The sequence below is a fragment of the Pseudophryne corroboree genome, chromosome 5, assembly GCF_028390025.1.
Source record: "Pseudophryne corroboree isolate aPseCor3 chromosome 5, aPseCor3.hap2, whole genome shotgun sequence".
Lineage (NCBI taxonomy): Eukaryota > Metazoa > Chordata > Amphibia > Anura > Myobatrachidae > Pseudophryne > Pseudophryne corroboree.
The window spans coordinates 318,922,112-318,948,769 of NC_086448.1; the positions used below are offsets into that span (position 1 = coordinate 318,922,112).

The 26,658-nt window shown below is 46.6% G+C and overlaps 1 long non-coding RNA gene across 1 annotated transcript; it reads left to right on the forward strand.

Annotated features, from left to right (window-relative positions):
- Nucleotides 1-255: 255 nt before the first annotated feature.
- On the forward strand, nt 256-25,392 carry LOC134929018 (uncharacterized). The gene is made up of 3 exons (XR_010178210.1): nt 256-607; nt 23,103-23,207; nt 25,036-25,392. It is a non-coding gene; the product is annotated as an uncharacterized LOC134929018 (long non-coding RNA).
- The last annotated feature ends 1,266 nt before the right edge of the window (nt 25,393-26,658 follow it).

Sequence of the window (26,658 nt, forward strand, 5' to 3'; positions counted from 1 at the left end):
TGGTTAGCGGATGAAACGGTAGGGCGCAAGAGTAGGTGGTGATGTCCACTAGAATCTATGTGTACTCACCAGGGGGAGAATGTAGCGCCCTAACATAGGAAGACCATGGGAGTTTATTTAGAGGTATGACAAGTTACTATGACCTATTGAATTATACTATGTAATGGTGTATATAAATGAATTCATGTATTTTCCATTATATATATATATTTAACTATGTATGTGGCTGGTAACAATTACATGGTGTACAGGGCTGATACTACTTATGGGACAGCTGGAGAGATTGTTCCAGAAACTGACCCTCACGCTGCTATAACGGTCAAATGGCAGAGACCGCACGAGAAGGAGAGCAGGTGCACAAAAGTCAGTTGGTGCCGGTGATGCAGGAGACTGGATGCAGCTAGGAACTGCTGAACACAGCCAGCCCCAGGAGCGGTGAGAGGAGACAAGCGACAGCCGCTAGGGAGAACCGGCAGAACTTTACAAGGGGGAGCACGGTGAGACTGTGACGCAGCCCAGAGAAGACGCGGTCGGGAGCCCGGAGTCTGCACGGTACCTGCCAGCTATCCTTCCAGGCATCAGGAGGAGAGGAGGAGATCACACTGAGGTATTGTGCCGCTGCACGCTGCCCCCGCAGAGTCTTCCAGGCAGGCAGGGGAAGGTGGTGTGACCCGGCGGAGAGCCCTCTTAGAGTCCTCTGAGCGGCAGAAGCAGCGGGAGGGGAAGCGGAGTTGGCCGGTGCTATAACAACATAGACGCCAGTAGCAGCCTAGCAACAGCCACACACACCCTAACCCCAGGCCGAGCCACAGAGTGAGGCGCCTATAAGCAGTGAAGAAGTGGCCTATGCAAATGAGAGAGGAGGAGTAGAGAGAGCCCCTTACTGCAGCATCAATGGGCCCTATAGTGCACTATCACCCTAAGAGTACCCGGGTCACTCAAACACCTATAGGTGTTATTTCAAAGAGTATTTTTTTTGTAATGCATGCAGTTGGAAATGTATGGTATAGAGTATATAGGATATTCTATGATATAAAGAGATAAGCTGAGATAAAAATTTATTACAATATAATTGCAAAGTTATAAGTGGGAGAAGTGGTTGTGTTTTATTTGTCAGAAATACTTACCAATAGGGTTAATTGAGAATCCAGTTGATGACCGTTGGAGTGAATCTGAAACACAAGGAAGAACAGACAGTTGTGAAGGTACAGGTCAAAGTGTAACCTAGGGGAAGGGTATTAATACATGCTCTTCATTGGCTTTCCCAAGCAAGCCTAAACTACATAAGTGCTTGGGTGGAGGCACGCCTTAGTTGTCACTAATAGTAACCCCCTCACTGCAGGGAAATAGTGGGTAGGAAAGGGTTACACCAGGAACTAAACGGACTGAGGTGATCGCAGTCTAGGAGTAGGTCTGGAGCTACTCAGAAACTGCAGCAAATTATTTAGTAGCAATTCTGCTAATCTTTTGTTCGCAATTCTGCTAAGCTAAGATCATACTTGCCTACTCTCCGGGAATGGCCGGGAGGCTCCCGAAAATCGGGTGACCCTCCCAGCCCCCCGGAAGAGCAGGCAAGTCTCCCGATTTGCGGTGTCCCCCCTGCCCGTCCACCCACTTAGAGTGTAAAGTGATCGCGGCATTACAGAGCAAGGGCGTGGCTTAAAGGAGGCGTCACTGTGACCCTGTCATTGCTCCGCCCCGTCCCACCCTTGCTCCGCCCCCATCCCGCCTCCGGCCACCCCCTCCTTTACGTCACAGCCTCCCCTGCCCGCCCGCTGAGCCGACCTGGCTGCTCTCTCCCGCAGGGAGCAGCCAGAATGTTGGTAAGTATGGCTAAGATACACTCCCAGAGGGCGGCGGCCTAGCGTGTGCAATGCTGCTAAAAGCAGCTAGCAAGCGATCAACTCGGAATGAGGGCCTTTATGCACTGCAATATAGAAGAAATGTACAAAGCACACTTCAACAGCTCACTGTCTAGGTCAGGTATGGTGAACCTTTGGCTCTCCAGCTGCTGTGTAACTACACATCCCAGCATGCCCTGAAACAGTTGTACATTTTGGCCATGCCAAACCTGTTGCAGGGCATGCTGGTATGTGTAGTTCAACAACAGCTGGGGTGCCAAAGGTTGCTGACCCAGGAGCTAGACCAGGGATGGGGAACCTTTGGCCCTACAGCTGCTGCGGAACTAGACATACCAGCATGCCCTGCAACAGTTTTAGCATGCCTTAATAGCTAAACTGTGGCAGGGCATTCTTGGATGTGTAGTTCCACAGCAGCTGGAGAGCCGCAGGTTGAAGACACATGTTGTAGTATATGTTCCAAAAAAATAAAAAGGAAAAACACACAAAAAACTTACTATCGTCCATAGCCACACAATCAGCCTCCTCTTCTTCCTCGGTTAAAAGCAGCTAGCGAGCGATTAACTCAGAATGAGGGCCATTGGTGGTCATTCTGAGTTGTTCGCTCGCTGACAATTTTTGCACTGCAGGGATTAAATAAAAAAAAGGCAAAAATGCGCATGCGCATGGTACGCTGCGCGCATGCGCTAAGTACTTTCACAGAAAGTGTAGATTTACACAAGCTTGAGCGACATTTTTTTCCTCGCTCTAGTGATCGCAGTGTGATTGACAGGAAGTGTGTGTTTCTGGGCGGAAACTGGACGTTTTCAGGGAGTGTGCTAAAAAAACTCAGGTGTGCCAGGTAAAAACGTAGGAGTGGCTGGAGAAACGGGGGAGTGGCTGGCCGAACGCAGGGCGTGTTTGTGACGTCAAACCAGGAACTAAACGGACTGAGGTGATCGCAGTCTAGGAGTAGGTCTGGAGCTACTCAGAAACTGCAGCAAATTATTTAGTAGCAGTTCTGCTAATCTTTCGTTCGCAATTCTGCTAAGCTAAGATACACTCCCAGAGGGCGGCGGCCTAGCGTGTGCAATGCTGCTAAAAGCAGCTAGGTTTTTATTTTTTTGGAACATATACTACAACATGTGTCTTTAACCTGCGACCATAGGCGTGCACAGCACATTTTATTAGGGGGTGCACCATCGGAGGGGTATGTCTAGCACCGCCTTATTGGCGTGTCTAGTACCATCTATTGATGGTCAACGCATATAAAATATCCACCCTTGTACCAATCCTAATAAAGCAGATACATTGTCAGATGTTGTGGTGTGCACCAAACAAACACCCCTGATGGCACTCACTGCAATTACTCTGCTCCTCCTCAGCCTGGTCTGGCTCCCCCTCTCTTTCCCCTGCAAGCTGCAGCAGCTTACTTACAAGTCAGTCACTCACTGACAATGACAGTCACAGACTAGTACTGCTGCTGCTGGTAAAAACGAGTGACGTGTCAATGCTGCTGCCGACCGCCTGCCAGTATTGAATTTGTCTTCCTAAGTGGAAAGCTGGCTGCATGCTGATCCTCATCAGTGGCTGGCGTTGGCATAGCATAGAAGGAGAGAGGTGGGCATGTGGCAGGAGGGCGTGCGAGCATGTTTTTGTACATGGAGTTTGAAAGCCGGTGGCAGTGGCACCCTTGATTAACCCAGGCGTCCGGTCAGTAATGCAATCCTGACAGGGTGCAGCGCAGAGGGGACAGTAATCAGCCTGCTCGGCAATCGCTGCATCAGGCATGTGAGATTAGGGTGCCAGACATTAGGGGGTGCCTGTGCGCATCAGGAACCCCCCCTGCGAACACCTATGCCTGCGACTCTCCAGCTGCTGCAGAACTAGACATACCAGCATGCCCTGCAACAGTTTTAGCATGCCTTAATAGCTAAACTGTGGCAGGGCATGCTTGGATGTGTAGTTCCACAGCAGCTGGAGAGTCGCAGGTTGAAGACACATGTTGTAGTATATGTTCCAAAAAAATAAAAATGAAAAACACACAAAAAACTTACTATCGTCCATAGCCACACAATCAGCCTCCTATTCTTCCTTGGCTAAAAGCAGCTAGCGAGCGATTAACTCAGAATGAGGGCCATTGGTGGTTATTCCGAGTTGTTCGCTCGCTGATGATTTTCGCAGTGCAGGGATTAAGTAAAAAAACTGCAAAAATGCGCATGCACATGGTACGCAGCACGCATGCGCTAAGAACTTTCACACAAAACGTAGATTTACACAAGTTCGAGCGACGTTTTTTCCTCGCTCGAGTGATCGTAGTGTGATTCACAGGAAGTGGGTGTTTCCGGGAGGAAACTGGCCGTTTTCAGGGAGTGTTCTAAAAAACGCAGGCATGCCAGGTAAAAACGCAGGAGTGGCTGGAGAAACGGGGGAGTGGCTGGCCGAACGCAGGGCGTGTTTGTGACGTCAAACCAGGAACTAAACGGACTGAGGTGATCGCAGTCTAGGAGTAGGTCTGGAGCTACTCAGATACTGCAGCAAATTATTTAGTAGCAGTTCTGCTAATCTTTGTTCGCAATTCTGCTAAGCTAAGATACACTCCCAGAGGGCGGCGGCCTAGCATGTGCAATGCTGCTAAAAGCAGCTAGCAAGCGATCAACTCGAAAAGGTAGTGCGAACATGTTGCACAATAGCGAATATCCGCCTCCAACGTATTTTTGCTACGTCCAACACAGTATTACACAAAGTAGGCATATGGCAAATGCCATCGCACTAATGCGAATCCATCGCATTACCCCAAACCGCATCGTAAAAATACAAACTTCTCGTAGATTTACACATTCTTCTTAACATTGCACACGCTTTTGCTGAAAAACGCACAGCAATGGGGGTTTTTTCAAGTTAAATTACACTTTTCAATTCAAACTCAACAAGTCTTCCTCAATTACGAATCCAATTAGTGTAATGAATGATTGTGGTCATGACCAATTAAGTCTTCAAAGTATACCTACAGAACACTTTGTAGGCATAATTGGCCAATACCATGTTTGTTTATAAATGAGTGAAATAGATGTGTTAACTGTGCCTGGGCTAATGTTAAATAGCATATTTTTGTGTGGAGGTGTAGTGTGTGAATATATGTGTTTACATGTTTTTCTAAACAATAAGCTCCTAACTGACATAATTTTTTTTGTTTGTTTGTAAATAATAAGAATAATAATCGTAAGTTTGATGTGTGATTTTTGTAAGGTAACCAATTTCTCTAGGCAATATGCTGTTCCTTTATTGCATTAAAAAAAAAAACAACCGCTAAACTGTAAACAAATTAATTTTTTTTTTACATAATTTTTTTTTTTTGTAACAAATTAAAAATAGTTTTAAATTAAAAAAATGATTGCAGCCGGTCAACATCGGCCAGCATGGCCTGCAAATTTGCCTTTAGGCTGGCAAGGATGCCAGGCAGGCTTGTGGGATCTCCAACTGCACCATCTGAAAAGAAGAGCAAAAATAAAAATAAAAAACTTACTCACATTACCTATTACACAAGCAAGCCACAAAGCACACTTTAATGGCAAAGGGACTACATCATGGATGTTTGAATGTTAAAACAGTAGCATACCAACACACAAGCATGCTCAGCAATGTTTGTTATTGTTAAATTAAAAATTTAAAAAGTGTACCACACCATGATGTACATTTACTAAGATGGGAGTTCTATTTAAGATGGGACGTTGCCCATAGCAACCAATCAGATTCCACATATCTTCTAGAAGGTGCTAAATAAATGAGAAATTGAATCTGATTGGTTGCTATGGGCAACATCCCATCTTGAATAAAACTCCCATCTTAGTAAATGTAACCCCATGCTGGGATTCATTCACATCTGGAGTGAAGCAGACTTGTCTTTTTTTGTGTTTGCCCTGCATCATCACACTGCATATCAACATCTTCAGAAGGACAACATATCCTAGCATGCCCACACTCCCTGAAAGCCTGCCTTACTACATAAGGTGAAACAGGTTATGTTTTTTTTTTTAAATAATCATTTTTTGAGTGTAACTTTCACAACACAAATCATTGTGTCCTAAGCCTGGCTAACAAAGTGAAGCATGAGAGTTGAATGTGCAAATATTAGGAATACCCAGGCACAAGTGTAAAAGACCAACAACATACTAAACTCCACTCAGGTCTAACGGTTTCACTGACAACCTAGCACATATAAACCCTGTTGTCCTGGCAACCCTGTCGACCTAATGAGTGTTGACCTAGAGTGGACACCCTAAACATTGCAGACATAGACACTGTACATCTAATGATACTCACATAAATGTAAATGCAACATCCATACCATGATGAAGAACACAAACATTTTTCCTTGGGCCAAGATTGGCCACAGTACAACACTGCATGTATTGGAATTTGAAGTTTAAGTAGGTAACAAATACATTTTAAATGTGTAAAAACTTACTCTCATCTGCCACATGTGCAGTACCCTGAAGATCCGCATTCACTGGGTGGGGAAGGAGGCTGGATGGGGGAAGGAGGATGGATTGGGGAAGGAGGAAGGATTGGGGAAGGAGGATGGAATGGGGAGCTGTTTACAGAGGGTGGGTCTGATTGAGAGGGGGTGGGGGGCGGAGAGGGTGTTTGGGCCACAGAGGAGGAGGGGGCCAGAGAGGGGGAATGGGAAAGAGAGGGGGAGGTGGGCGGAGTGGTGGTTTGGCCTACAGAGGGGGAGGGGGACAGAGAGGGGTATTGGTAAAGAGAGGGGGAGGGGGGCAGAGAAGGTGATTGGGAAGGAGAGGGGGATTGTGCCACAGAAGGGGAGGGGGTCTGAGAAGGGGATTGGGAAGGAAAGGGGGATTGGGCCACAGAAGGGGAGGGGGGCTGAGAAGGGGATTGGGAAGGAGAGGGGGATTGGGCCACAAAAGGGGAGGGGGGCTGAGAAGGGGATTGGGAAGGAGAGGGGGATTGGGCCACAAAAGGGGAGGGGGGCTGAGAAGGGAATTGGGAAGGAGAGGGGGATTGGGCCACAGAAGGGGAGGGGGGCTGAGAAGGGGATTGGGAAGGAGAGGGGGATTGGGCCACAGAAGGGGAGGGGGGCTGAGAAGGGGATTGGTCCGGGCTTCCAGCAGCAGCTTGCCGTTGTGCTTGCCCTAGTATGACATATGTAATATTTAGGTTGTGGCTTTAAAAATTATAACAACAGCATTTTTCTATTACACTGTTCTGTCCCATGTTAAAGACACAAGGGTAAAATTACTAAGTTTTTTTTATTTTTGAAACTGGTGATGTTGCCCATAGCAACCAATCTGATTCTACGTAACATTTATTAAGCTGCTTCTAGAAGATAATAGATTGAATCTGATTGGTTGCTATAGTCAACATCACCAGTTCTAAAAAGCTCCCACCTTAGTAAATTTACCCCACAGAGCAAGTTATTGGGTTCAGTTGACAGCCTGTGTAGCAACTCAGTACAACAACTTTCACTTTTTCAGAAGCACTTTGCTACACAGTCAGTACTGCTTGCCATAACCACACACACTGTCATGTTTGTTCTACAATAGTACATTGTCAGTGTGCTAATTTTCACACTATATAACTTAGTGAAAATATGCAAGTTTTGCATTAAAAGTTTCTGCTAATAATCTCAGTGTTATTTAATGTAATATGAAACTTACTGCACCTACGTCTATTGCAGATTTGTTGGCGGAGTTCCGCCAACAGGTCCGGTGTGCGACGGCGGAGGTCGCTCCAGCGCCTTTCAAGTTGAATAATTGTGCGTGTGGTCCGGGTGCGGAGTATGCGGCGGACCTCCGCGTAGGCCTCGCGCTTTATCCTATTGGGGATCAAAGGGCCCTGCGTGGCCTACGCGGCGGTCCATTACCACGACCAACACGCGCAGCTCACGGTGGGTAAATGCAGCTGCGCGCATGGTGCCAATGGCGTTTTCCATATATGGGCTTATATTTATAGTGTGTGGTGGCATGTGATTGGTTGTAAATTTATGGTGTCATCTAATAAACTTTATTGATGTGTGCATTGCTGTGAAGGACAGTGGGTACAGTTCACAATAGCGGAAATTTGCAGCCGCGGAAGAACAAGAAAAACAATACATACACTCACAATTACACTCATACACACACACAAACACTCACTCAAAATCACTCACTCACAATCACACACACTCACATGCACATACACAAACACATACTCACAATCACACTCACACACACTCACATACACACACAAACACACACTCACAATCACACTCACACACACACACTTATAGAAAAGTAATTGTTACAATCTGTGTACTCACCACATTTGTCAATAACAATCAGCTGCACAAAGTCACAAAGTTTTCGACATTTAGGATCATATGTTGTGTCATTTGTAATGTAAACAGATGCATGGCATATAGACATTTGTGGAACAAGGGAACAATCAGAATATTTAGACAAACATTGCATATTATAAATTTAAACATGTATGCCTTGCACAACACTTAACTGGGCATATAATTAAAAATAAAAAAATAGGACCTGGGGTTACTAGGAGCAACATTACATAATATTAGTTATGGACACATATTCCCAACAAATTGAAAATTAATTTTATTAAGTAACATTAAGTGTAGCCTGCATTATGTGGTTCATGTTATTTGGTATGTACAAAGGAATATATCTATGTTGATAAGATTGAGCTGATGTAGTTTATAAGTTGGTTTATTCACACTTGATTGCATTTGCTACTATTAAATAAATAATAACAACATGCATTTAACATCAATGTTTATTTTGCAAATAAAAATAAAAACAAGATTATTTGGGAGCATGTCAAATGTGTAGGTGCTAACAATAAAAATGTTATGTGTCCAGACAATTGCGGTTTGTAGTATTTTGGCTGAGCAGTGTTTGCTAAGTAATTGGACAACAGGTGAATTCATTGGCATAATAATTGCTAATTAGGGCAGTAACAATTGTAACAGTACTTCGCAAGTGCAGAGTAACTGCAGACTTACTCCTCGGCTGCGACAGGATAGCGAACATTTGTTGTGTACATTTATCATCGTATACGCATTTCTGCTCAAAACACGCCTACTGCTGGTTGCATACTCTCACACTAGCCGCCCACTTTCACACCCATTTCGTTAGATAGCGAAGCCGTGCCTCTGTCACGCCTCCGTCACTCCCTGTTTTCGGTGGTGTAGTACGAGCAGATTTTCAGTTAGTAATTTTGCTCAAGCGTCATATCGCTCCCTTTGCGCACGCGCAGTACAGCTGTTACGCATTCGCAGTTGGCGGATTTTCGCCGTTTTGCGATGCGATGAACTGCTGCGATCAACTCGGAATGAGGGCCTTTATGCACTGCAATATAGAAGAAATGTACAAAGCTCACTTCAACAGCTCACTGTCTAGGTCAGGCATGGTGAACCTTTGGCTCCCCAGCTGCTGCCATGCCAAACCTGTTGCAGGCCTTAATAGCTAAACTGTGGCAGGGCATGCTTGGATGTGTAGTTCCACAGCAGCTGGAGAGCCGCAGGTTGAAGACACATGTTGTAGTATATGTTCCAAAAAAATAAAAAGGAAAAACACACAAAAAACTTACTATCGTCCATAGCCACACAATCAGCCTCCTCTTCTTCCTCGGCTAAAAGCAGCTAGCGAGCGTTCAACTCGGAATGAGGGTCATTGGTGGTCATTCTGAGTTGTTCGCTCGCTGACAATTTTTGCAGTGCAGGGATTACGTAAAAAAAGGCAAAAATGCGCATGCGCATGGTACGCTGCGCGCATGCGCTAAGTACTTTCACAGAAAGCGTAGATTTACACAAGCTCGAGCGACGTTTTTTTCCTCGCTCGAGTGATCGTAGTGTGATTGACAGGAAGTGGGTGTTTCTGGGCGGAAACTGGCCATTTTCAGGGAGTGTGCTAAAAAAACACAGGCGTGCCAGGTAAAAACGGAGGAGTGGCTGGAGAAATGGGGGAGTGGCTGGCCGAACGCAGGGCCTGTTTGTGATGTCAAACCAGGAACTAAACGGACTGAGGTGATCGCAGTCTAGGAGTAGGTCTGGAGCTACTCAGAAACTGCAGCAAATTATTTAGTAGCAGTTCCGCTAATCTTTCGTTCTCAGTTCTGCTAAGCTAAGATACACTCCCAGAGGGCGGCGGCCTAGCGTGTGCAATGCTGCTAAAAGCAGCTAGCGAGTGATCAACTCGGAATGAGGGCCTTTATGCACTGCAATGTAGAAGAAATGTACAAAGCACACTTCAACAGCTCACTGTCTAGGTCAGGCATGGTGAACCTTTGGCTCTCCAGCTGCTGTGGAACTACACATCCCAGCATGCCCTGAAACAGTTGTACATTTTGGCCATGCCAAACCTGTTGCAGGGCATGCTGGTATGTGTAGTTCAACAACAGCTGGGGTGCCAAAGGTTGCTGACCCAGGAGCTAGACCAGGGATGGGGAACCTTTGGCCCTACAGCTGCTGCGGAACTAGACATACCAGCATGCCCTGCAACAGTTTTAGCCATACTTACCTACTTTTGAAAAAGATTTTCAGGGAGATTGTGAAAGTAACACCTATCAGCACGGGCGTGTACTGCTATATCTGAGAGGCGTGTCATAAAAATTACTTACATCCAAATGTAAATGAGCCCAAAAGTTAGTAAGATCTATGTGTTGAAGAAGAGATACAGACATTTTGCAGGATTTGTTTGTGTATTGTGTTTTACAAGAGGTTCCATATACTGTAAGTGGCCATAGGGATCATTGGGGCAGATGTATTAACCTGGAGAAGGCATAAGGAAGTGATAAACCAGTGATATGTGCAAGGTGATAAAGGCACCAGCCAATCAGATCCTAACTGTTAATTTACATATTGGAGCTGATTGGGTGGTGTCTTTATCACCTTGCACATATCACTGGTTTATTACTTCCTTATGCCTTCTCCAGGTTAATACATCTGCCCCATTGTGCCTTATAACCAATGCAGGGAAATGGCACTTATGATCCCATTTGAATGTATGTAGCTCTTATTTCTTTTCCCCCCAAGAATGTAATAGCTGCAGGGCCGTTTCTAGCCAATTTGGCTCCCAGTGCGAGATTTAAAAATGCGCCCCCCCCCCCCCCATAGATATAAAGAGGAAAAGCATGCGCGCGCCGAAGGCGCGCGCGCTCCCGGTAAGGGGCGTGACCTCATAAAAATGGGCGTGGCTTTGTTAAGCTGGGCGTGGCCTCATCTGATCTCATCAACACGGCCACCACAGGATATAAAAAAAAAAAAGTCCTCATTTTACACATTACAGCAGGCACGCTACCCCATTTTACACAGCACGGCAGGCAAGTGTCCTCATTTTACACAGTACGACAGGCACGTGCCCCCATTTTACACATTGCGGCAGGAAAAAGTGTCCCCATTTTACACAGTATGACAGGCAAGTGTCCCCATTTTACACATTGCGGCAGACAGGTGTCCCCATTTTACACATTGCGGCAGACAGGTGTCCCCATTTTACACATTGCGGCAGACACGTGCCCCCATTTTACACATTGCGGCAGGAAAAAGTGTCCTCATTTTACACAGTACGACAGGCAAGTGTCCCCATTTTACACATTGCGGCAGACAGGTGTCCCCATTTTACACATTGCGGCAGACACGTGCCCCCATTTTACACATTGCGGCAGACAGGTGTCCCCAATTTACACATTGCGGCAGACAGGTGTCCCCATTTTACACATTGCGGCAGACAGGTGTCCCCATTTTACACATTGCGGCAGACAGGTGTCCCCATTTACACATTGCGGCAGACAGGTGTCCCCATTTTACACATTGCGGCAGATACGTGCCCCCATTTTACATAGTACGCAGGCAAGTGTCCCCATTTTACACACTGCGGCAGACAGGTGTCCCCATTTTACACATTAAGGCAGACAGGTCCCCATTTTACACATTAAGGCAGACAGGTCCCCATTTTACACATTAAGGCAGACAGGTCCCCATTTTACACATTAAGGCAGACAGGTCCCCATTTTACATATTACTGCAGGTGGTGGGGAGGGAGAAAGGGAGAGAGAGGGAGAGGGGCTGACTTACATTTGAAGCGGTTCTCGCCGCTCTTCAGCCGCCTCTCCCTCCTTGTCTGCGCGGCTCCCCCTTCTCCCTCCTCCCGAGTGCCCAGCTCGGGGGGGCGGGGTTTCGCGGAATGACGCGTTTGCGTCGTGACGTCACGACGCAAACGCGTCATTCTGCGAAACCCCGCCCCCCCGAGCTGGGCACTCGGGAGGAGGGAGAAGGGGGTTTCAAAGTATGAAGAAGTGCCGCGGCGGGCGCCCCGTGCGGTTGCACGGCTCGCCCGCCGCAAGAAACGGCACTGAATAGCTGCATAATGGGGGTAAGGTGCATTCAGGGAGATTGCTGGACTTTTCAGGGAATGAGGGAGATTGCTGCTATTTCAGGGAGTCTCCTGCAGAATGAGGGAGGGTAGGCAACTATGGTTTTAGCATGCCTTAATACCAGCATGCCTAATAGTTTGGGCCATTCCTCTTTGACTTGGGGATGGTGGTTGTGTAAGAGGTGCGGCGGTGCGTGTGGTGGTGCCTGCTGCCGTGCAGGTGTAGTTTCGGTACTCACCAGGCGCCGCTCTCTCTCACCTTCAGGTACCGGAACCTTCAACGGACCTGGCAATCTTCAGTCGGATCCGGACACGGCGATTCCCTCTCGGAGCTGACCGACGACCGAGCTGAGGAGAAAATAGGTTACCTTAAGGGGGGTATCAACCCTTCTTCCACCGGTAAAGGGGATACCCCAGGGGTGACGGCGACCTTCACCGGTTGGGTGAAAGGTCATCACTGGCACAAAGCCTCAGCCACCCAGATTTCACACACTCGCACTCTCGCGCGTAGTGTGATGAAGGGGATTCTCACGTCCGTGAGCAATCCCTATTCCGGCGCTCGGGGACAGACAAGGGACAAGCGCACACAGATGCTATTCACCGTCAGTTCCGCACTGCGAACGTCTTCTTCTCTTACAGGTCCCTGTAAGGAGGCAAACAAACAAGCAAACAGCCGTGCAGGGCCTAACTCTAGCCTAGTGTCACACCCCTATACTAACTACAACGGCAGAGCCCTCAAACTAGCTCTGTGGGTGTGGTGCAACAAAACTAAACACACTTAACAAGTTCACACTTTACCCCGCACGGTAACAGCATACATCACGATACACAGTGCAAGCAACTACCACGGTGCTGTCCCTTTAGTTACCCGACTCAGAACACCCGGTAGTGGGGGCCGCACAGCTCACCCACCTCCCGTACTCTCTTCTCAGGGGCTCAGGTCAAGCGGACCTGCCTACCTAACACCTCAGGGTGAATTGTGCCTAGTGCCCAGTGCCACCTCTATTCACTTTGCGGGAACCGCTTATTTATTGGGCCTAGCGCCCCCTATTTGCACACGGACCCGAGGCCCGACCTTACCCACGGGCCTAGTGCCCGCCTAACTCGTCCCTCATTGGGTGACCTGGGCCTGGTGCCCAGGGTCACCTTATGTTACCCTAATTGGCCAAAATACACTAGGGCCTAATGCCCTCTAATGCCCCACAGGCCTATTGCCTGATGTGCCCCCGGGCCTAGTGCCCGCCTACTGCGCTGGGAGAGGGTGGCTTGGGCCTAATGCCCAAACCACCGAACCAAATAATGACCCCCAAACTCCTATCTGCGCTCGGGCCTATTACCCGTCCATGCCCACGGGCCTAATGCCCGAACACGCAGTGGTCTAGGGAGGAATGGGAGGGGGGGCACCTTACAAGGGCCTACCTTGGTGGAGAAGGCTGCAGTGGGGAACTGCAAAGCTCCATTGCTTCCCACCACTGCAGCGCTTCTCAATCCGGGATGGCCTCTTCTGCCGCTGGCCCGTCCTGGCCAGCGGCGCCGCCGTCGCTTCGCCGCGTCCAGCCGCCGCTGGACATCTCCTTCCCCGAGCCTGGAGTCTTCTGGCCTCTTCCGCGGCCACCCGAGCTCTTCAGCGCTCTTCCGCGCGCCCTCCGTCTTCGGCTCCCGCCCGGCGTCTTCTTTCGCGCTCCTCTGCGTGCCCGACCTCTTAGGCTCCCGCCCGGCGTCTGACGTCAGACGCCGGGGGCGGGGCCTGTGACGCGGTGAGTGCCGATTGGCTCGCCGGGCCCGCTTCTGTTTGGCCGGCGCCCCGCAAGCCGCGATTGGCTCGCGGACGGCGCCGGATTTAAAAAGCCTCGGGCGGCGCTTCTGATTGGCGGCCAGAACGGCGCCAAGTTTAAAGTGCCGCCGCGCCGCTACCCGCCGACGACGACAGCCCGGTGCAGGGAAACATCCGATCCCTGCACCAGACACCCGCCGCCGCCACACACTGACAGGCGCTGTGGACAGACAAACTGTCCCAGCGCTGCCCACAGCCAGGAACTGCAGGGGATGCAGATCCCCTGCACCCTGCCGGTCCGATGTGCCCTGGGACACGGGGCACATCTCCACAGTTGGATGGGGGAAGGGGCTTGACTGGGGAATGGTAACTGCAAACACACTCATGCGCACATAAATGCTACAGTATACATTACTTATGGTTTTGAATTTGCTGGCTCATCTCCGCCAGCAAACGCGGCTGCCTGCAGCGCAGGTAAAACCACCACCTCTCCAGCTAGACGATGGTCGACCTGGTTCGGAGCCTCGCCCGCAGCTTTCTGGCGTTAGATACATAAGGCCTACGCGGTGGTCCATCACTGATGTCAGAAGGCGCAGCTCCCTTATGCTAAATGCGGCAGCTCGCATGGTGCCAATGGCGAATTAATCATAAATACCAATATTTAGACTGTCTGCCTGCTGTTGATTGGTAGCCAGCTGTGATGCTCATAAATACAAATGAGCTTTATTGCTATTAATGCACATTAACAGTATGGTCCGTTTTCTCAGTTGTGAATGCAATTGCGAGTGTATGCTACTGTAAGTGGTGAATTCGCAAAATACCTACCAAACATCTGTGTTCCTCACTCAACTAAACATTGCAGGATTGTAGTGTTTGATTATATGTGTTTAAAAAAAAAAAAGGAAAACTAAAAAAAAAAATCTTTTGTAAAAATATCTATGTTGGCAACTAGAAATGAGCAGGTTCGGTTCTCAGAGAACCAAACCCTACCGGACCTCACGCTCCGAACCCAGATCCGAGTGAGGCTCGGGTTTTCCCGCCTGACACGGAAACCTGAACGAGACAAAACGTCATCATCCCGCTGTCGGATTCTCACAGGGTTTGGATTCCATATAAGGACCCGCGCGTCGCCGCCATTTTCACTCCTGCATTGGAGAGTGTACAGAGAGGACGTTCTCTCAGTGTCCTCAGTGTCCGTGTCTTGTGCTGCATCTGTCCAGTCACAGTGGTTGTGTCCTCTGCTGCCATATGTCCAGTGCTGTCCAGTGGTGCTGTGTTGTGCTGCATCAGTTCAGTGGTGGTGTGTTGTGCTGCATCAGTCCAGTCACAGTGGTGGCGTCCTCTGCTGCCATATGTCCAGTGCTGCTGTATAATAAGTCTTTTACAGTGTTGCTGTGTTGTCCTGCATCAGACCCGTGGTAGTGTCCTGTGCATCAGTCAGTCCAGTGATCAGTCACAGTGGTGTCCTCTACTGCCACATGTCCAGTGCTGCTGTATAGGGTGCTGTGTTGTGCTGCATCATTTCAGTGGTGGTATATGGTGCTGCATCAGTCCAGTCACAGTGGTGGTGTCCTCTGCTGCCATATGTCCAGTGCTGCTGTATAATAAGTACCTTACAGTGTTGCTGTGTTGTCCTGCATCAGACCAGTGGTAGTGTCCTGTGCATCAGTCAGTCCAGTGATCAGTCACAGCGGTGTCCTCTGCTGCCATATGTCCAGTGCTGCTGTATATATCCAGTCCATTGCAGTGATGCTGTGTTGTCCTGCATCAGTCCAGTGGTGGTGTTCCTGTGCTGCCGCATATGTCCAGTGGTACTGCCGTATATGTCCAGTGGTCCTGCCATATAATTCCAGTAATCCTGCTGTGTAATTCCAGTAATCCTGCCGTTTAATTCCAGTGATCCTGCCGTATAATTCCAGTGATCCTGCCGTATAATTCCAGTAATCCTGCCGTATAATTCCAGTGATCCTACCATATAATTCCAGTAATCCTGCCGTATAATTCCAGTGGTAATATCGTATAATTCCAGTAATCCTGCCGTATAATTCCAGTAATCCTGCTGTATAATTCCAGTAATCCTGCCATATACTTACAGTGATCCTGCCGTATAATTCCAGTAATCCTGCCGTATAATTCCAGTGATCCTGCCGTATAATTCCAGTAATCCTGCCGTCTAATTATACAGTGGTACTGGCGTATAACTCCAGTGATCCTGCCGTATAATTCCAGTGATCCTGCCGTATAATTACAGAAATCCTGCCATATAATTACAGTGGTACTGGCGTATAATTCCAGTAATCCTGCCGTATAATTCCAGTAATCCTTCCCGTATAATTCCAGTGATCCTGCTGTATAATTCCAGTAATACTGCTGTACAATTACAGTAATCCTGCCATATAATTCTAGTGATCCTGACGTATAATTCCAGTAATCCTGCCGTATAATTACAGTAATCCTGCCATATAATTCCAGTGGTACTGGTGTATAATTCCAGTAATCCTGCCATAAAAATCCAGTGATCATGCCGTATAATTCCAGTAATCCTGCCATATAATTCCATAAAAATCCGTATAAATTAATTCCAGTGGTGCTGCCATATAAGTTCAGTGGTGCTGTCCTGTGCTGTATATTATTTACTCCAAGTAATTATTTTTACAGGGTTTGCCCTGTGAGGTGTAGGGGTATGCTCTCCTGTGACGCATATTGGGTGTTGCCTCTGTCAATCTGTAATAAGTAGGGATAAGATTGTTAACCACCTAGGTACATCCTTCCTTATACGTCACCTGCAGTGCATTCATCAGAAGTCAGTGTTAAGTTGTGAAACTTTGGTAAAAGCGTAAGCAGTCCACTGACACCTATATCCATTCTTCCTCTTGTACCCAAGCTTCTGCAAGCCACACCACCAACTCCCTCAACGTCAACTTCCTCCTCAGTCAGGAACATCAGTAGTCCTACAGGCCATGTCACTGGCAAAGACTGAGTAGTCCTCTCCTAACAAGGATTCCTCCGATGGATCCTTGAGTGGTACGCCTGCTGTTGCTGCCGCTGCTGTTGTTGCTTCTGGGAGTCGATCGTCATCCCAGAGGGCAAGTCGGAAGACCACTTGTACTACTTCAACAAAGCAATTGACTATCCAACAGTCCTTTGTGAGGAAGATGAAATATGACAGCAGTCATCCTTTTGCAAAGCGGATAACTGAGACCTTGACAGCTATGTTGGTGTTAGAGGTGCGTCCGGTATCCGCCATTAGTTAAGTGGCAATTAGAGATTTGATGGAGATAGTGTGTCCCCGGTATCAAATCCCATCTAGGTTTCACTTCTCTAGGCAGGTGATACCGAGAATGTACACAGACGTCAGAAAAAGTGTCTTCATTGTCCTACAAAATGCAGTTGTACCCACTGTCCACTTTACCATGTGGACAAGTGGAACAGGGCAGACTAAGGACTATATGACTGTAAGAGCCCACTGGGTAGATGTATGGCCTCCCGCTGTGGCACAAGTAGCAGCTTCTTTTCAAATGCCAACTCGTTCCTAGGCAGGCTATGCTATGTATCACCGCTTTCCATAAGAGGCACACCACTGACAACCTCTTACGGAAACTGAGGAACATCATCGCAGAATGACTTACCCCAATTGGTCTCTACTGGGGATTTGTGATATCGGACAACGCCACCAATATAGTGCATGCATTACATCTGGGCAAATTCCAGCATGTCCCATGTTTTGCACATACAATTAATTTAGTGGTGAGGTATTTTTTTAAAAATGAGAGGGGTGTGCAGGAGATGCTGTCGGTGGCCCGAAAAATTGCAAGCCACTTTCGGCATTCTGCCACTGCGTGCCGAAGACTGGAGTGCCAGCAAACACTCCTGAACCTGCCCCGCCATCAACTGAAGCAAGAGGTGGTAACGAGGTGGAATTCAACACTCTATATGCTTCAAAGGATGGAGGAGCAGCAAAAGGCCATTCAAGCCTATACATCCACCTATAATATAGGCAAAGGAGGGGTAACGCACTTGACTCAAGTGCAGTGGAGAATGATTTCCATCTTGTGCAAGGTTCTCCAACCCTTCGAACTTGCCACACGTGAAGTCAGTTCAGACACTGCCAGCTTGGGTCAGGTCATTTCCCTCATCAGGCTTTTGCAGAAGCAGCTGGATAAATTGAAGGAGGAGCAAAGATGGAGCGATTCTGCAAAGTATGTGGGACTTGTGGATGGAGCCCTTCATTCACTTTGCCAGGATTCAAGGGTGGTCAATCTGTTGAAATCAGAGCACTGCATTTTGGCCACCATGCTCGATCCTAGGTTTAAAGCCTATGTTGTATCTCTCTTTCCAGCAGACACAAGTGTGCAGAGGTGCAAAGACCTGCTGGTTAGTAAATTGTCAACTCAAGCGGAAAGTGACTCATCAACAGCTCCTCCTTCAATTTCTCCCGCCACTGGGGCTGTAAGGAAAAAGATAACATTTCCTAGCCCACCCGCTGGCGGTGATGCAGGGCAGTATGGAGCAAAAGCTGACATCTGGTCAGGACAAAAGGCCCTGCCGATTACTGACATGTCTACTGTCACTTCATATGATTCTGTGACCATTGAAAGAATGGTGGAGGATTATATGAGTGACAGCATCCAAGTAGGCATGTTAGACAGTCCGTACGTATACTGGCAGGAAAAAGAAGCAATTTGGAGGCCCTTGCACAAACTGGCTTTATTTTACCTAAGTTGCCCCCCCCCCCCCCTCCAGTGTGTACTCCAAAAGTGTTTAGTGCAACCGTTAACCTTGTAAGCGATCGGCGTAGGAGGTTACTACCACTAAATATGGAAAAGATGATGTTCATCAAAATGAATTATAAATTCCTCCGGGAAGACCTTTACCAGCAATTGCCTCCAGAAAGAACACAGGGGCCTGTGATGGTGGATTCCAGTAGGGACAAATTAATACTCTGTGAGGAGGATGTACACGGTGAAAGGGGTGAGGATTCGGAGGATGATGATGAGGTGGACATCTTGCCTCTGTAGAGCCAGTTTGTGCAAGGAGAGATTGATTGCTTCTTTTTTGGTGGGGCTCAAACAAACCAGTCATTTCAGCCACAATTGTGTGGCAGACCCTGTCGCTGAAATGATTGGTTTGTTAAAGTGTGCATGTCCTCTTTATACAACATTAAGGGTGGGTGGGAGGGCCCAAGGACAATTCCATCTTGCACTTCTTTTTCTTCTTGCATCATGTGCTGTTTGGGGACTAGTTTTTTAAGTGCCATCCTGTCTGTAATTGCAGTGCCACTCCTAGATGGGCCAGGTGTTAGTGCCGCACACTTGTGTTGCTTAGCTTAACCATCCAGCTACCTCATTGCACCTCTTTTTCTTCTTTGCATCATGTGATGTTTAAGGCCTATTTTTTAAATCTGCCATCCTGTCTACCACTGCTGTGCCACTCCTAGATGGGCCAAGTGTTTGTGCCGCACACTTGTGTCGCTTAGCTTAGTCATACAGCTACCTCATTGCACCGCTTTTTCTTCTTTGCATCATGTGCTGTTTGGGGCCTATTTTTTAAATCTGCCATCCTGTCTGTAACTGCAGTTCCACTCAAAAGGTGGGCCAGGTGTTTGTGCCACACAGTCGCTTAGCTTGGCCATCCAGCTACCTAATTGCACCTCTTTATCTTCTTTGCATTATGTGTTGTTTGGGGACTAGTTTTTGAATAGTGTCATCTTGTCTGCAACTGCAGTGCCATTCCTAGATGGGCCAGGTGTTTGTGTCGCACACTTGTGTCACTTAGCTTAGTCATACAGCCACATCGGTGCAACTTTTAGGCCTAAAAACAATATTGTGAGGTGTTCAGAATAGACTGGAAATGAGTGGAAATGATTGTTATTGAGGTTAATAATACTGTAGGAGCAAAATGACCCCCAAATTCTGTGATCTTAGCTGTTTTTATGTTTTTTTTCAAAAATCATTCAGAACCAAAACCCAAACCAAAACACGAAAGGGTGGTTTTGGCAAAACTAAGCCAAAACCAAAACACGAAAATGGAATTAGAAGCAAAACACAAAACACGAAAAGTGCCCGCCGCATATCTCTACAGTATACATATGTTACCATATATTGTACTATGGTGTATTTTCTACAGTGCATTGCTGTTATTAATCTGTTATTATTCTGGTACATTGCCATGCATGCAGCAGCTGTATTTACTGTATATATTTATGAAGGGGCCCATACGTTGCACTCTCTAATGTTTAGTTAAACCAATTAGGTGGCAGGCCACAGCCCCTCAGCAGACTGGCAACACCCCTAAACATGGGCCCCTACCACTGCATTCCCCTGGTGGGCCCTACATGCCCCAGTCCGACACTGGTCACATATCAAAGTAAACTCTAAGGGGGAGATTCAAATGTTTGAAAAGTCAGTTGGGAGTCTGTTTTTTCCTATCTAATAGACAGGAAAAAACACACACCCAACCGACTTTTCAAACATTTGAATCTCCCCCTAAGTGTATCTACTATATAGTGAAAATCCGTCCTTCTGTCTTTCAATACAAATCCACAGTTTACAAGCGACGATCGTGAAATATTACATACAAGCGTATTAAAACACGGCGGAGGCCACTAAAACAATGATCAATCCCTAGCACCCCTAGGGGGTTAGACAGCAGCACAGAGTATATCAGGAGACAGCATAACTCCAGAATTGCTGGAGCAATGTACTCAAAACTTGGTACACACATGCCTTACAATCTGCAAACAAACACTGTGGGAGGAAGACACCCCTAGCACCCCTAGGGGTGAGGCAGCAGCAGTGAGTATTTCAGCAGACAGCATAACTCTAGAATGCCTGCAGCAATTTACAACAAACTTGGTACACATATGACTTTCACTGTGGAAACAAACACTGTGGGGGTCAGACACCTCTAGCGCCCCTAGGGGTGGGACAGCAGCACAGAGTATGTCAGCAGACAGCATAACTGTGGAAGGCCCGGAGCAATTTACACCAAACTTGGTACACATCTGACTTACAATCTGCAACCAAACTCTGTGGGGGTTAGATACCGCTAGGGGTGGGACAGCAGCACAGAGTATATCAGGAGACAGCATAACTCCTGAATGCCAGGACCAATTTACAACAAACTTGGTTCACATATGACTTGCAAGCTGGGAACAAACACTGTGGGGGTAAGATACCCCTAGCATCCCTAAAGGTGAGGTAGCAGCACAGAGTTTTTCAGCAGTCAGCATAACTCTGGAATGCCTGGAGCAATTTACACCAAACTTGCTACACATATGACTTACACTCTGGGAACAAACACTGTGAGGGTAACACACCACTAGCACCCCTAGGGGTGGGCCAGCAGAACACACTAAATCAAGACATGCTTGATATCTTAGTGATGACAGGGCTGCATGTGATAGTGCCAGTGACAAGATGTGAGGAGGGGAATGGAGGCAGCAGGAAGCCACAGACTGAGAGTTGTATAGTGGGAAGAGCAGGGTCCCTTGGGGGACCAAAAAGGGGTGCAGCCACTACACATAGTGCATCAGGGACAGTGCCATCTTATCAGCAGTGTAGGCCCCTGGGCAAAACAATGCACTGGGGCCCCTACCCACCATGCAGCGGTAGGGGTGGGAAGTGCTAGCAGCGGCAGCTTTGATGTTCCAGGGATGGTAGGGGGTATTCTATCTACTGCTCAGCATGTAGGACCTGGAGCAGTAATTTCTGCTACAGTAATTTCTCTTTTACTTCACAGACGGTGGGAGATGGGGTGGGAGGGAGAACACTAAACTGTAGATGGGGCATTGGGCTGAATGAAGAGGCCCGGTAAATGACTTACAGGGTGGTAAGGCAAGGTTTCATACACAGGGCAGGGATGGATAGTGGAGTGGGCGTAATATTCATCATTTTCTGGTGGGAGGGCAGCTTGCTTGATTGCAGATATCTCCAGTTCCTGGAAATAGATTTCTTAGCATTTATGAGGTAAAACACTAGTCTCACCTTTCTGGAGGTACTGGAGACTTGGGGATCAGAGTTCAGGAGCCAGAGCAATCCACCAACAAAAATATAAAACTGCATACAAGGCGTGTATAGATGGAGCAGGGACCAGCTGCTGGAAGGCTGATATCTCTGGTTCTGGGAATAGTACAGGCAAGCTGTCAGGGTCCACCGAAAGGGGAGAGTCCCAGCTTTTAGAGTATGCCCTCACAAAACTCTAAATCAGGGAGAACCCAAGTACAGTAATCTGGTTGGGAAGAGCAATTAACAGGCTCAGAGGGGGACCACTGCTTTAATGTCAGATATCTCCGGTTCTTCAGGTCCAATTTTAAAAAATCTGGTACCCCTGGAAAGAGGGGACCCTCAGCTATCAGCCTAGGGCAAGTGCCCATTGAGCTAATATGAAAAGACGGCCCTGATCAGGGAAGCAAGATATGCCTATATACTAGATCCTAAATCAACGTAAATTAACAAACTATCATTTTAATTTACCATCCTCATCCCGTACCAAAGTAAGGGTATTCAGCTATCTTCAATGTTATTTATACTGTGTTTAATATTTACATTTATTTTTGTAAACAGACATTCTTAAAATCTGGGGCAATGCCGGGTACTCCAGCTAGTATATACTAAATTATCTGTCACAGTAGCAATATTCTGAGCATATTGGAAGTCTCACAACAGAACATTTATAGATGGAGTTTAAGATCATACATGTTAACATTCAACAATATGCTATGTCGGCATGCCCTCTTATGGAGTCTATGTAAGTCATTAGCAAAACCAAATGCTCCATCTACATACAGTACAGCGCAGGTACAAGGTCGTCATGCAATACGTGATATGCCGGCCAGACTCTTATACCTAAGTTTCCTTTTGATGCTTGATCCAAATAATGTATCAGTAACAATGACATTACTGTGAAGTGAAGGAGAGATGATTAGGATGGTCACCTGTAACACACATGCAATGTTTCTGTGACATGGAAAAACAATGGAAGAAATGTTATTGAGTCACCTTCATTGTTGTCCTAGTTGATAGGATAACCAGAAGAGTAGCTTTGGGTGGAGTGTCATGAGATGAAATGATAACCAAAAAGTTATGTACCCTCCAGGTTCCATTCTCAGCAGTCCGACTGACGGTACAATGGTGCTACAGGGCACAGCCACGCTCACTGTCCACTCAACCTCTTTCCAGCGCATCCAGTGGGTGTGAACAAGTTAGTGGATGTCATTACCTATTCCCTGTGAATGTCACCTTGCGGGCACACCTTATAGTTTTATATACGCTGGTATTGAATAATACATTTCTAGTGAGCCACAAAAAAGACAACTCTTATTTCTTCTCCTGTTCATACACTCATAGGTTACACAGGTTCTGTGGCTGATTAAACCAGGTGAAATGCAGACTTGATGTCAGCCAGCCACAGAAACTGTATAATTCATGAGTTTCCTGGCTTAATGGGATAGTATAGTTAGTATAGCGCTCTCTCTCTCTCTCTCTCTCTCTATATATATATATATATATATATATATATATATACACACACATATACATATACATATATACATGGGATGCGGTCAATTTACCTACAATCAAAATCCCGGCAGTCAAAATACTGACAATGACAAAATACCGACAAGGTCAAAATCCCTACATGGTCTGAATACCGCCATTTAAAATACAGACAAAGTCAGAATACCGACATTTAAAATGTCGACGGGTCAAAAAGTTGACATGAGTTTTTCATTATTTTGTCATGGAAACCGACTTCTTCATACTTTACCATCCTAGTGGACCTGGAGGGGGAATATAATAGGGTGCCGAGCACAATAAGCACAGCGAGCCATGCGAGAGGACGCGGTACACTTATACAGTATCCATGTCAACCTATGTCGACATACACAGACACAAAAAAGCACAATAAAAAACCTTGTGTCGACCTTTTGACCTGTCGACATTTTAAATGACGGTATTTTGACCTTGTCTGTATAATGACTGTCTGTTAATTGTTGTTGGTATTTTGATTGTAGGTATTTCATACTAAACCCATATATATATATATATACAGGTTGAGTGTCCCTTATCCAAAATCCTTGGGACCAGAAGTATTTTGGATATGGGATTTTTCCGTGTTTTAGAATAATTGCATACCATAATGAGATATCATGGTGATGGGACCCAAGTCTAAGCACAGAATGCATTTATGTTTCATATACACCTTATACACACAGCCTGAAAGTCATGTAATACAATATTTTTAATACAGTATCTTTGTGTATTAAACAAAGTTTGTGTACATTGAGCCATCAGAAAACAAAAGTTTCACTATCTCACTCTCACTCAAAAAATTCGGTATTTCAGAATATTTGGATATCGGATACTCAGCCTGTATTGGGATGCACAATATACTGTAAATTTTGCTTCATTGCTATGCACCAATACAAAGATTTTTTGAACGAAGTTCAGTGATTGCCGCTTGTTTTTCTTGTATGAGGATACAGGAATACACCTACTCAGGGCTGCCATCAGAAATTGCAGGGCCCGGGACTGACAAAATAGGCAGGTGTGAAACAGTAGTCAGGTTTTAGAACTATGTGATAGTGTAGGACCTGCATGAAGGTGGGCGCTCTCTCTCTCTCTCTCTCTCTCTCTCCATATATATATATAAATATATATATATATATATATACATACACACACATAACGGAAAATGATTAATTCAGCCTCTTAGATAAAGAGCTTTTATTCCTTATAAAATATAAGTGGTGATTTAGTCTAGAAATTCCTGCCACTTATATTTTCCCTTTGCCTATATATTGAGGCACTCTGTACAACATTGCCTTATACTTCATTTTATACACTAGTCTCATTTTTTTTAAACTAGAAACTCATATATATACAGGTGTAATTGATGTAGAAAATGTGTATGTAAGATAGCTGTAACTCTGTAGCTTTGCTGCTGGTTACTGTGACATAACACCTAACCTGTGACATCACTAGCCCGTGACATCACAATGCTTCTTCCTGTAACATTCTATCTACAGCTGCTGATGTTTCCAGTTTCCATGCAGGAAGACAGGTAGGAGGAGGTGAGTCCTACATAGCAGGGTATGATGGAGAGGGGTAAGGAAGACAGAGTGCAGTACAGTCAGCTGAAAGGCAAGACAAGATAGACAGAAGAGGGAATACAGGTACAAGGACACATAAATAGGAGGAGTGCAGGAAGGAACTACATATTTAGGAATAAATATGTAGCGTTACAGGAATAAAGAGGGCAGTATGGAGGATAAGCACACATACAGGGGATGCAGATAACCTGGGTCTCTATGAGGCAGGATCGTGGCTTTGGGATGAAAAAGTTAATAAAATAAATAAATGGGATATTGATAACTTTGAAAGTATCTTGATTGGTTTAAGGAAAAATAAGATTTTAAACCTACCGGTAAATCTTTTTATCCTAGTCCGTAAAGGATGCTGGGGACTCCGTAAGGACCATGGGGAATAGACGGGCTCCGCAGGAGACATGGGCACTAAAAAAGAACTTTAGGTATGGGTGTGCACTGGCCCCTCCCTCTATGCCCCTCCTCCAGACCTCAGTTAGAGAAACTGTGCCCAGAGGAGACGGACAGTACGAGGAAATGATTTTGGAAATCCAAGGGCAAGATTCATACCAGCCACACCATTCACACCGTATAACATGGAATATACGAACCAGTCAACAGTATGAAACAAAACCAGTATCAGTCCAAAACTGATCCAACTGAAACATAACCCTTATGTAAGCAACAACTATATACAAGTCTTGCAGGATGTTGTCCGCACTGGGACGGGCGCCCAGCATCCTCATCCTCTAGGAGAAAAAGATTTACCGGTAGGTTTAAAATCTTATTTTCTCTTACGTCCTAGAGGATGCTGGGGACTCCATAAGGACCATGGGGATTATACCAAAGCTCCAAAACGGGCGGGAGAGTGCGGATGACTCTGCAGCACCGAATGAGCACACATTAGGTCCTCATCAGCCAGGGTATCAAACTTGTAGAATTTTGCAAAAGTGTTTGAACCCGACCAAGTCGCCGCTAGGCAAAGTTGTAATGCTGAGATGCCCCGGGCAGTCGCCCAAGAAGAGCCCACCTTCCTAGTGGAATGGGCCTTTACCGAATTCGGTAATGGCAATCCAGCCGTGGAATGAGCCTGCTGAATCATGTTACAGATCCAGCGAGCAATAGTCTGCTTAGATGCAGGAGCGCCAACCTTGTTGGCTGCATACAGGATAAACAGGGCCTCTGTTTTCCTAACCAGAGCCATTCTGGCCACATACATTTTCAATGCCCTGACCACATCCAGGGACTCGGAATCCTCCACGTCCCTTGTAGCCACAGGCACCACAATAGGTTGGTTCATATGAAAAGAAGAAACCACCTTAGGCAAAAATTTAGGACGAGTCCGCAACTCAGCTCTATCCACATGGAAAATCAGATAAGGGCTTTTGTGAGACAAAGCCGCCAACTCCGACACTCGCCGCGCCGAAGCCAATGCTAATAACATGACCACTTTCCAAGTGAGATACTTCAATCCAACTGTTTGAAGAGGTTCAAACCAGTGAGACTTAAGAAACCGTAACATCACGTTAAGGTTCCAAGGTGCCACTGGAGGCACAAAAGGAGGCT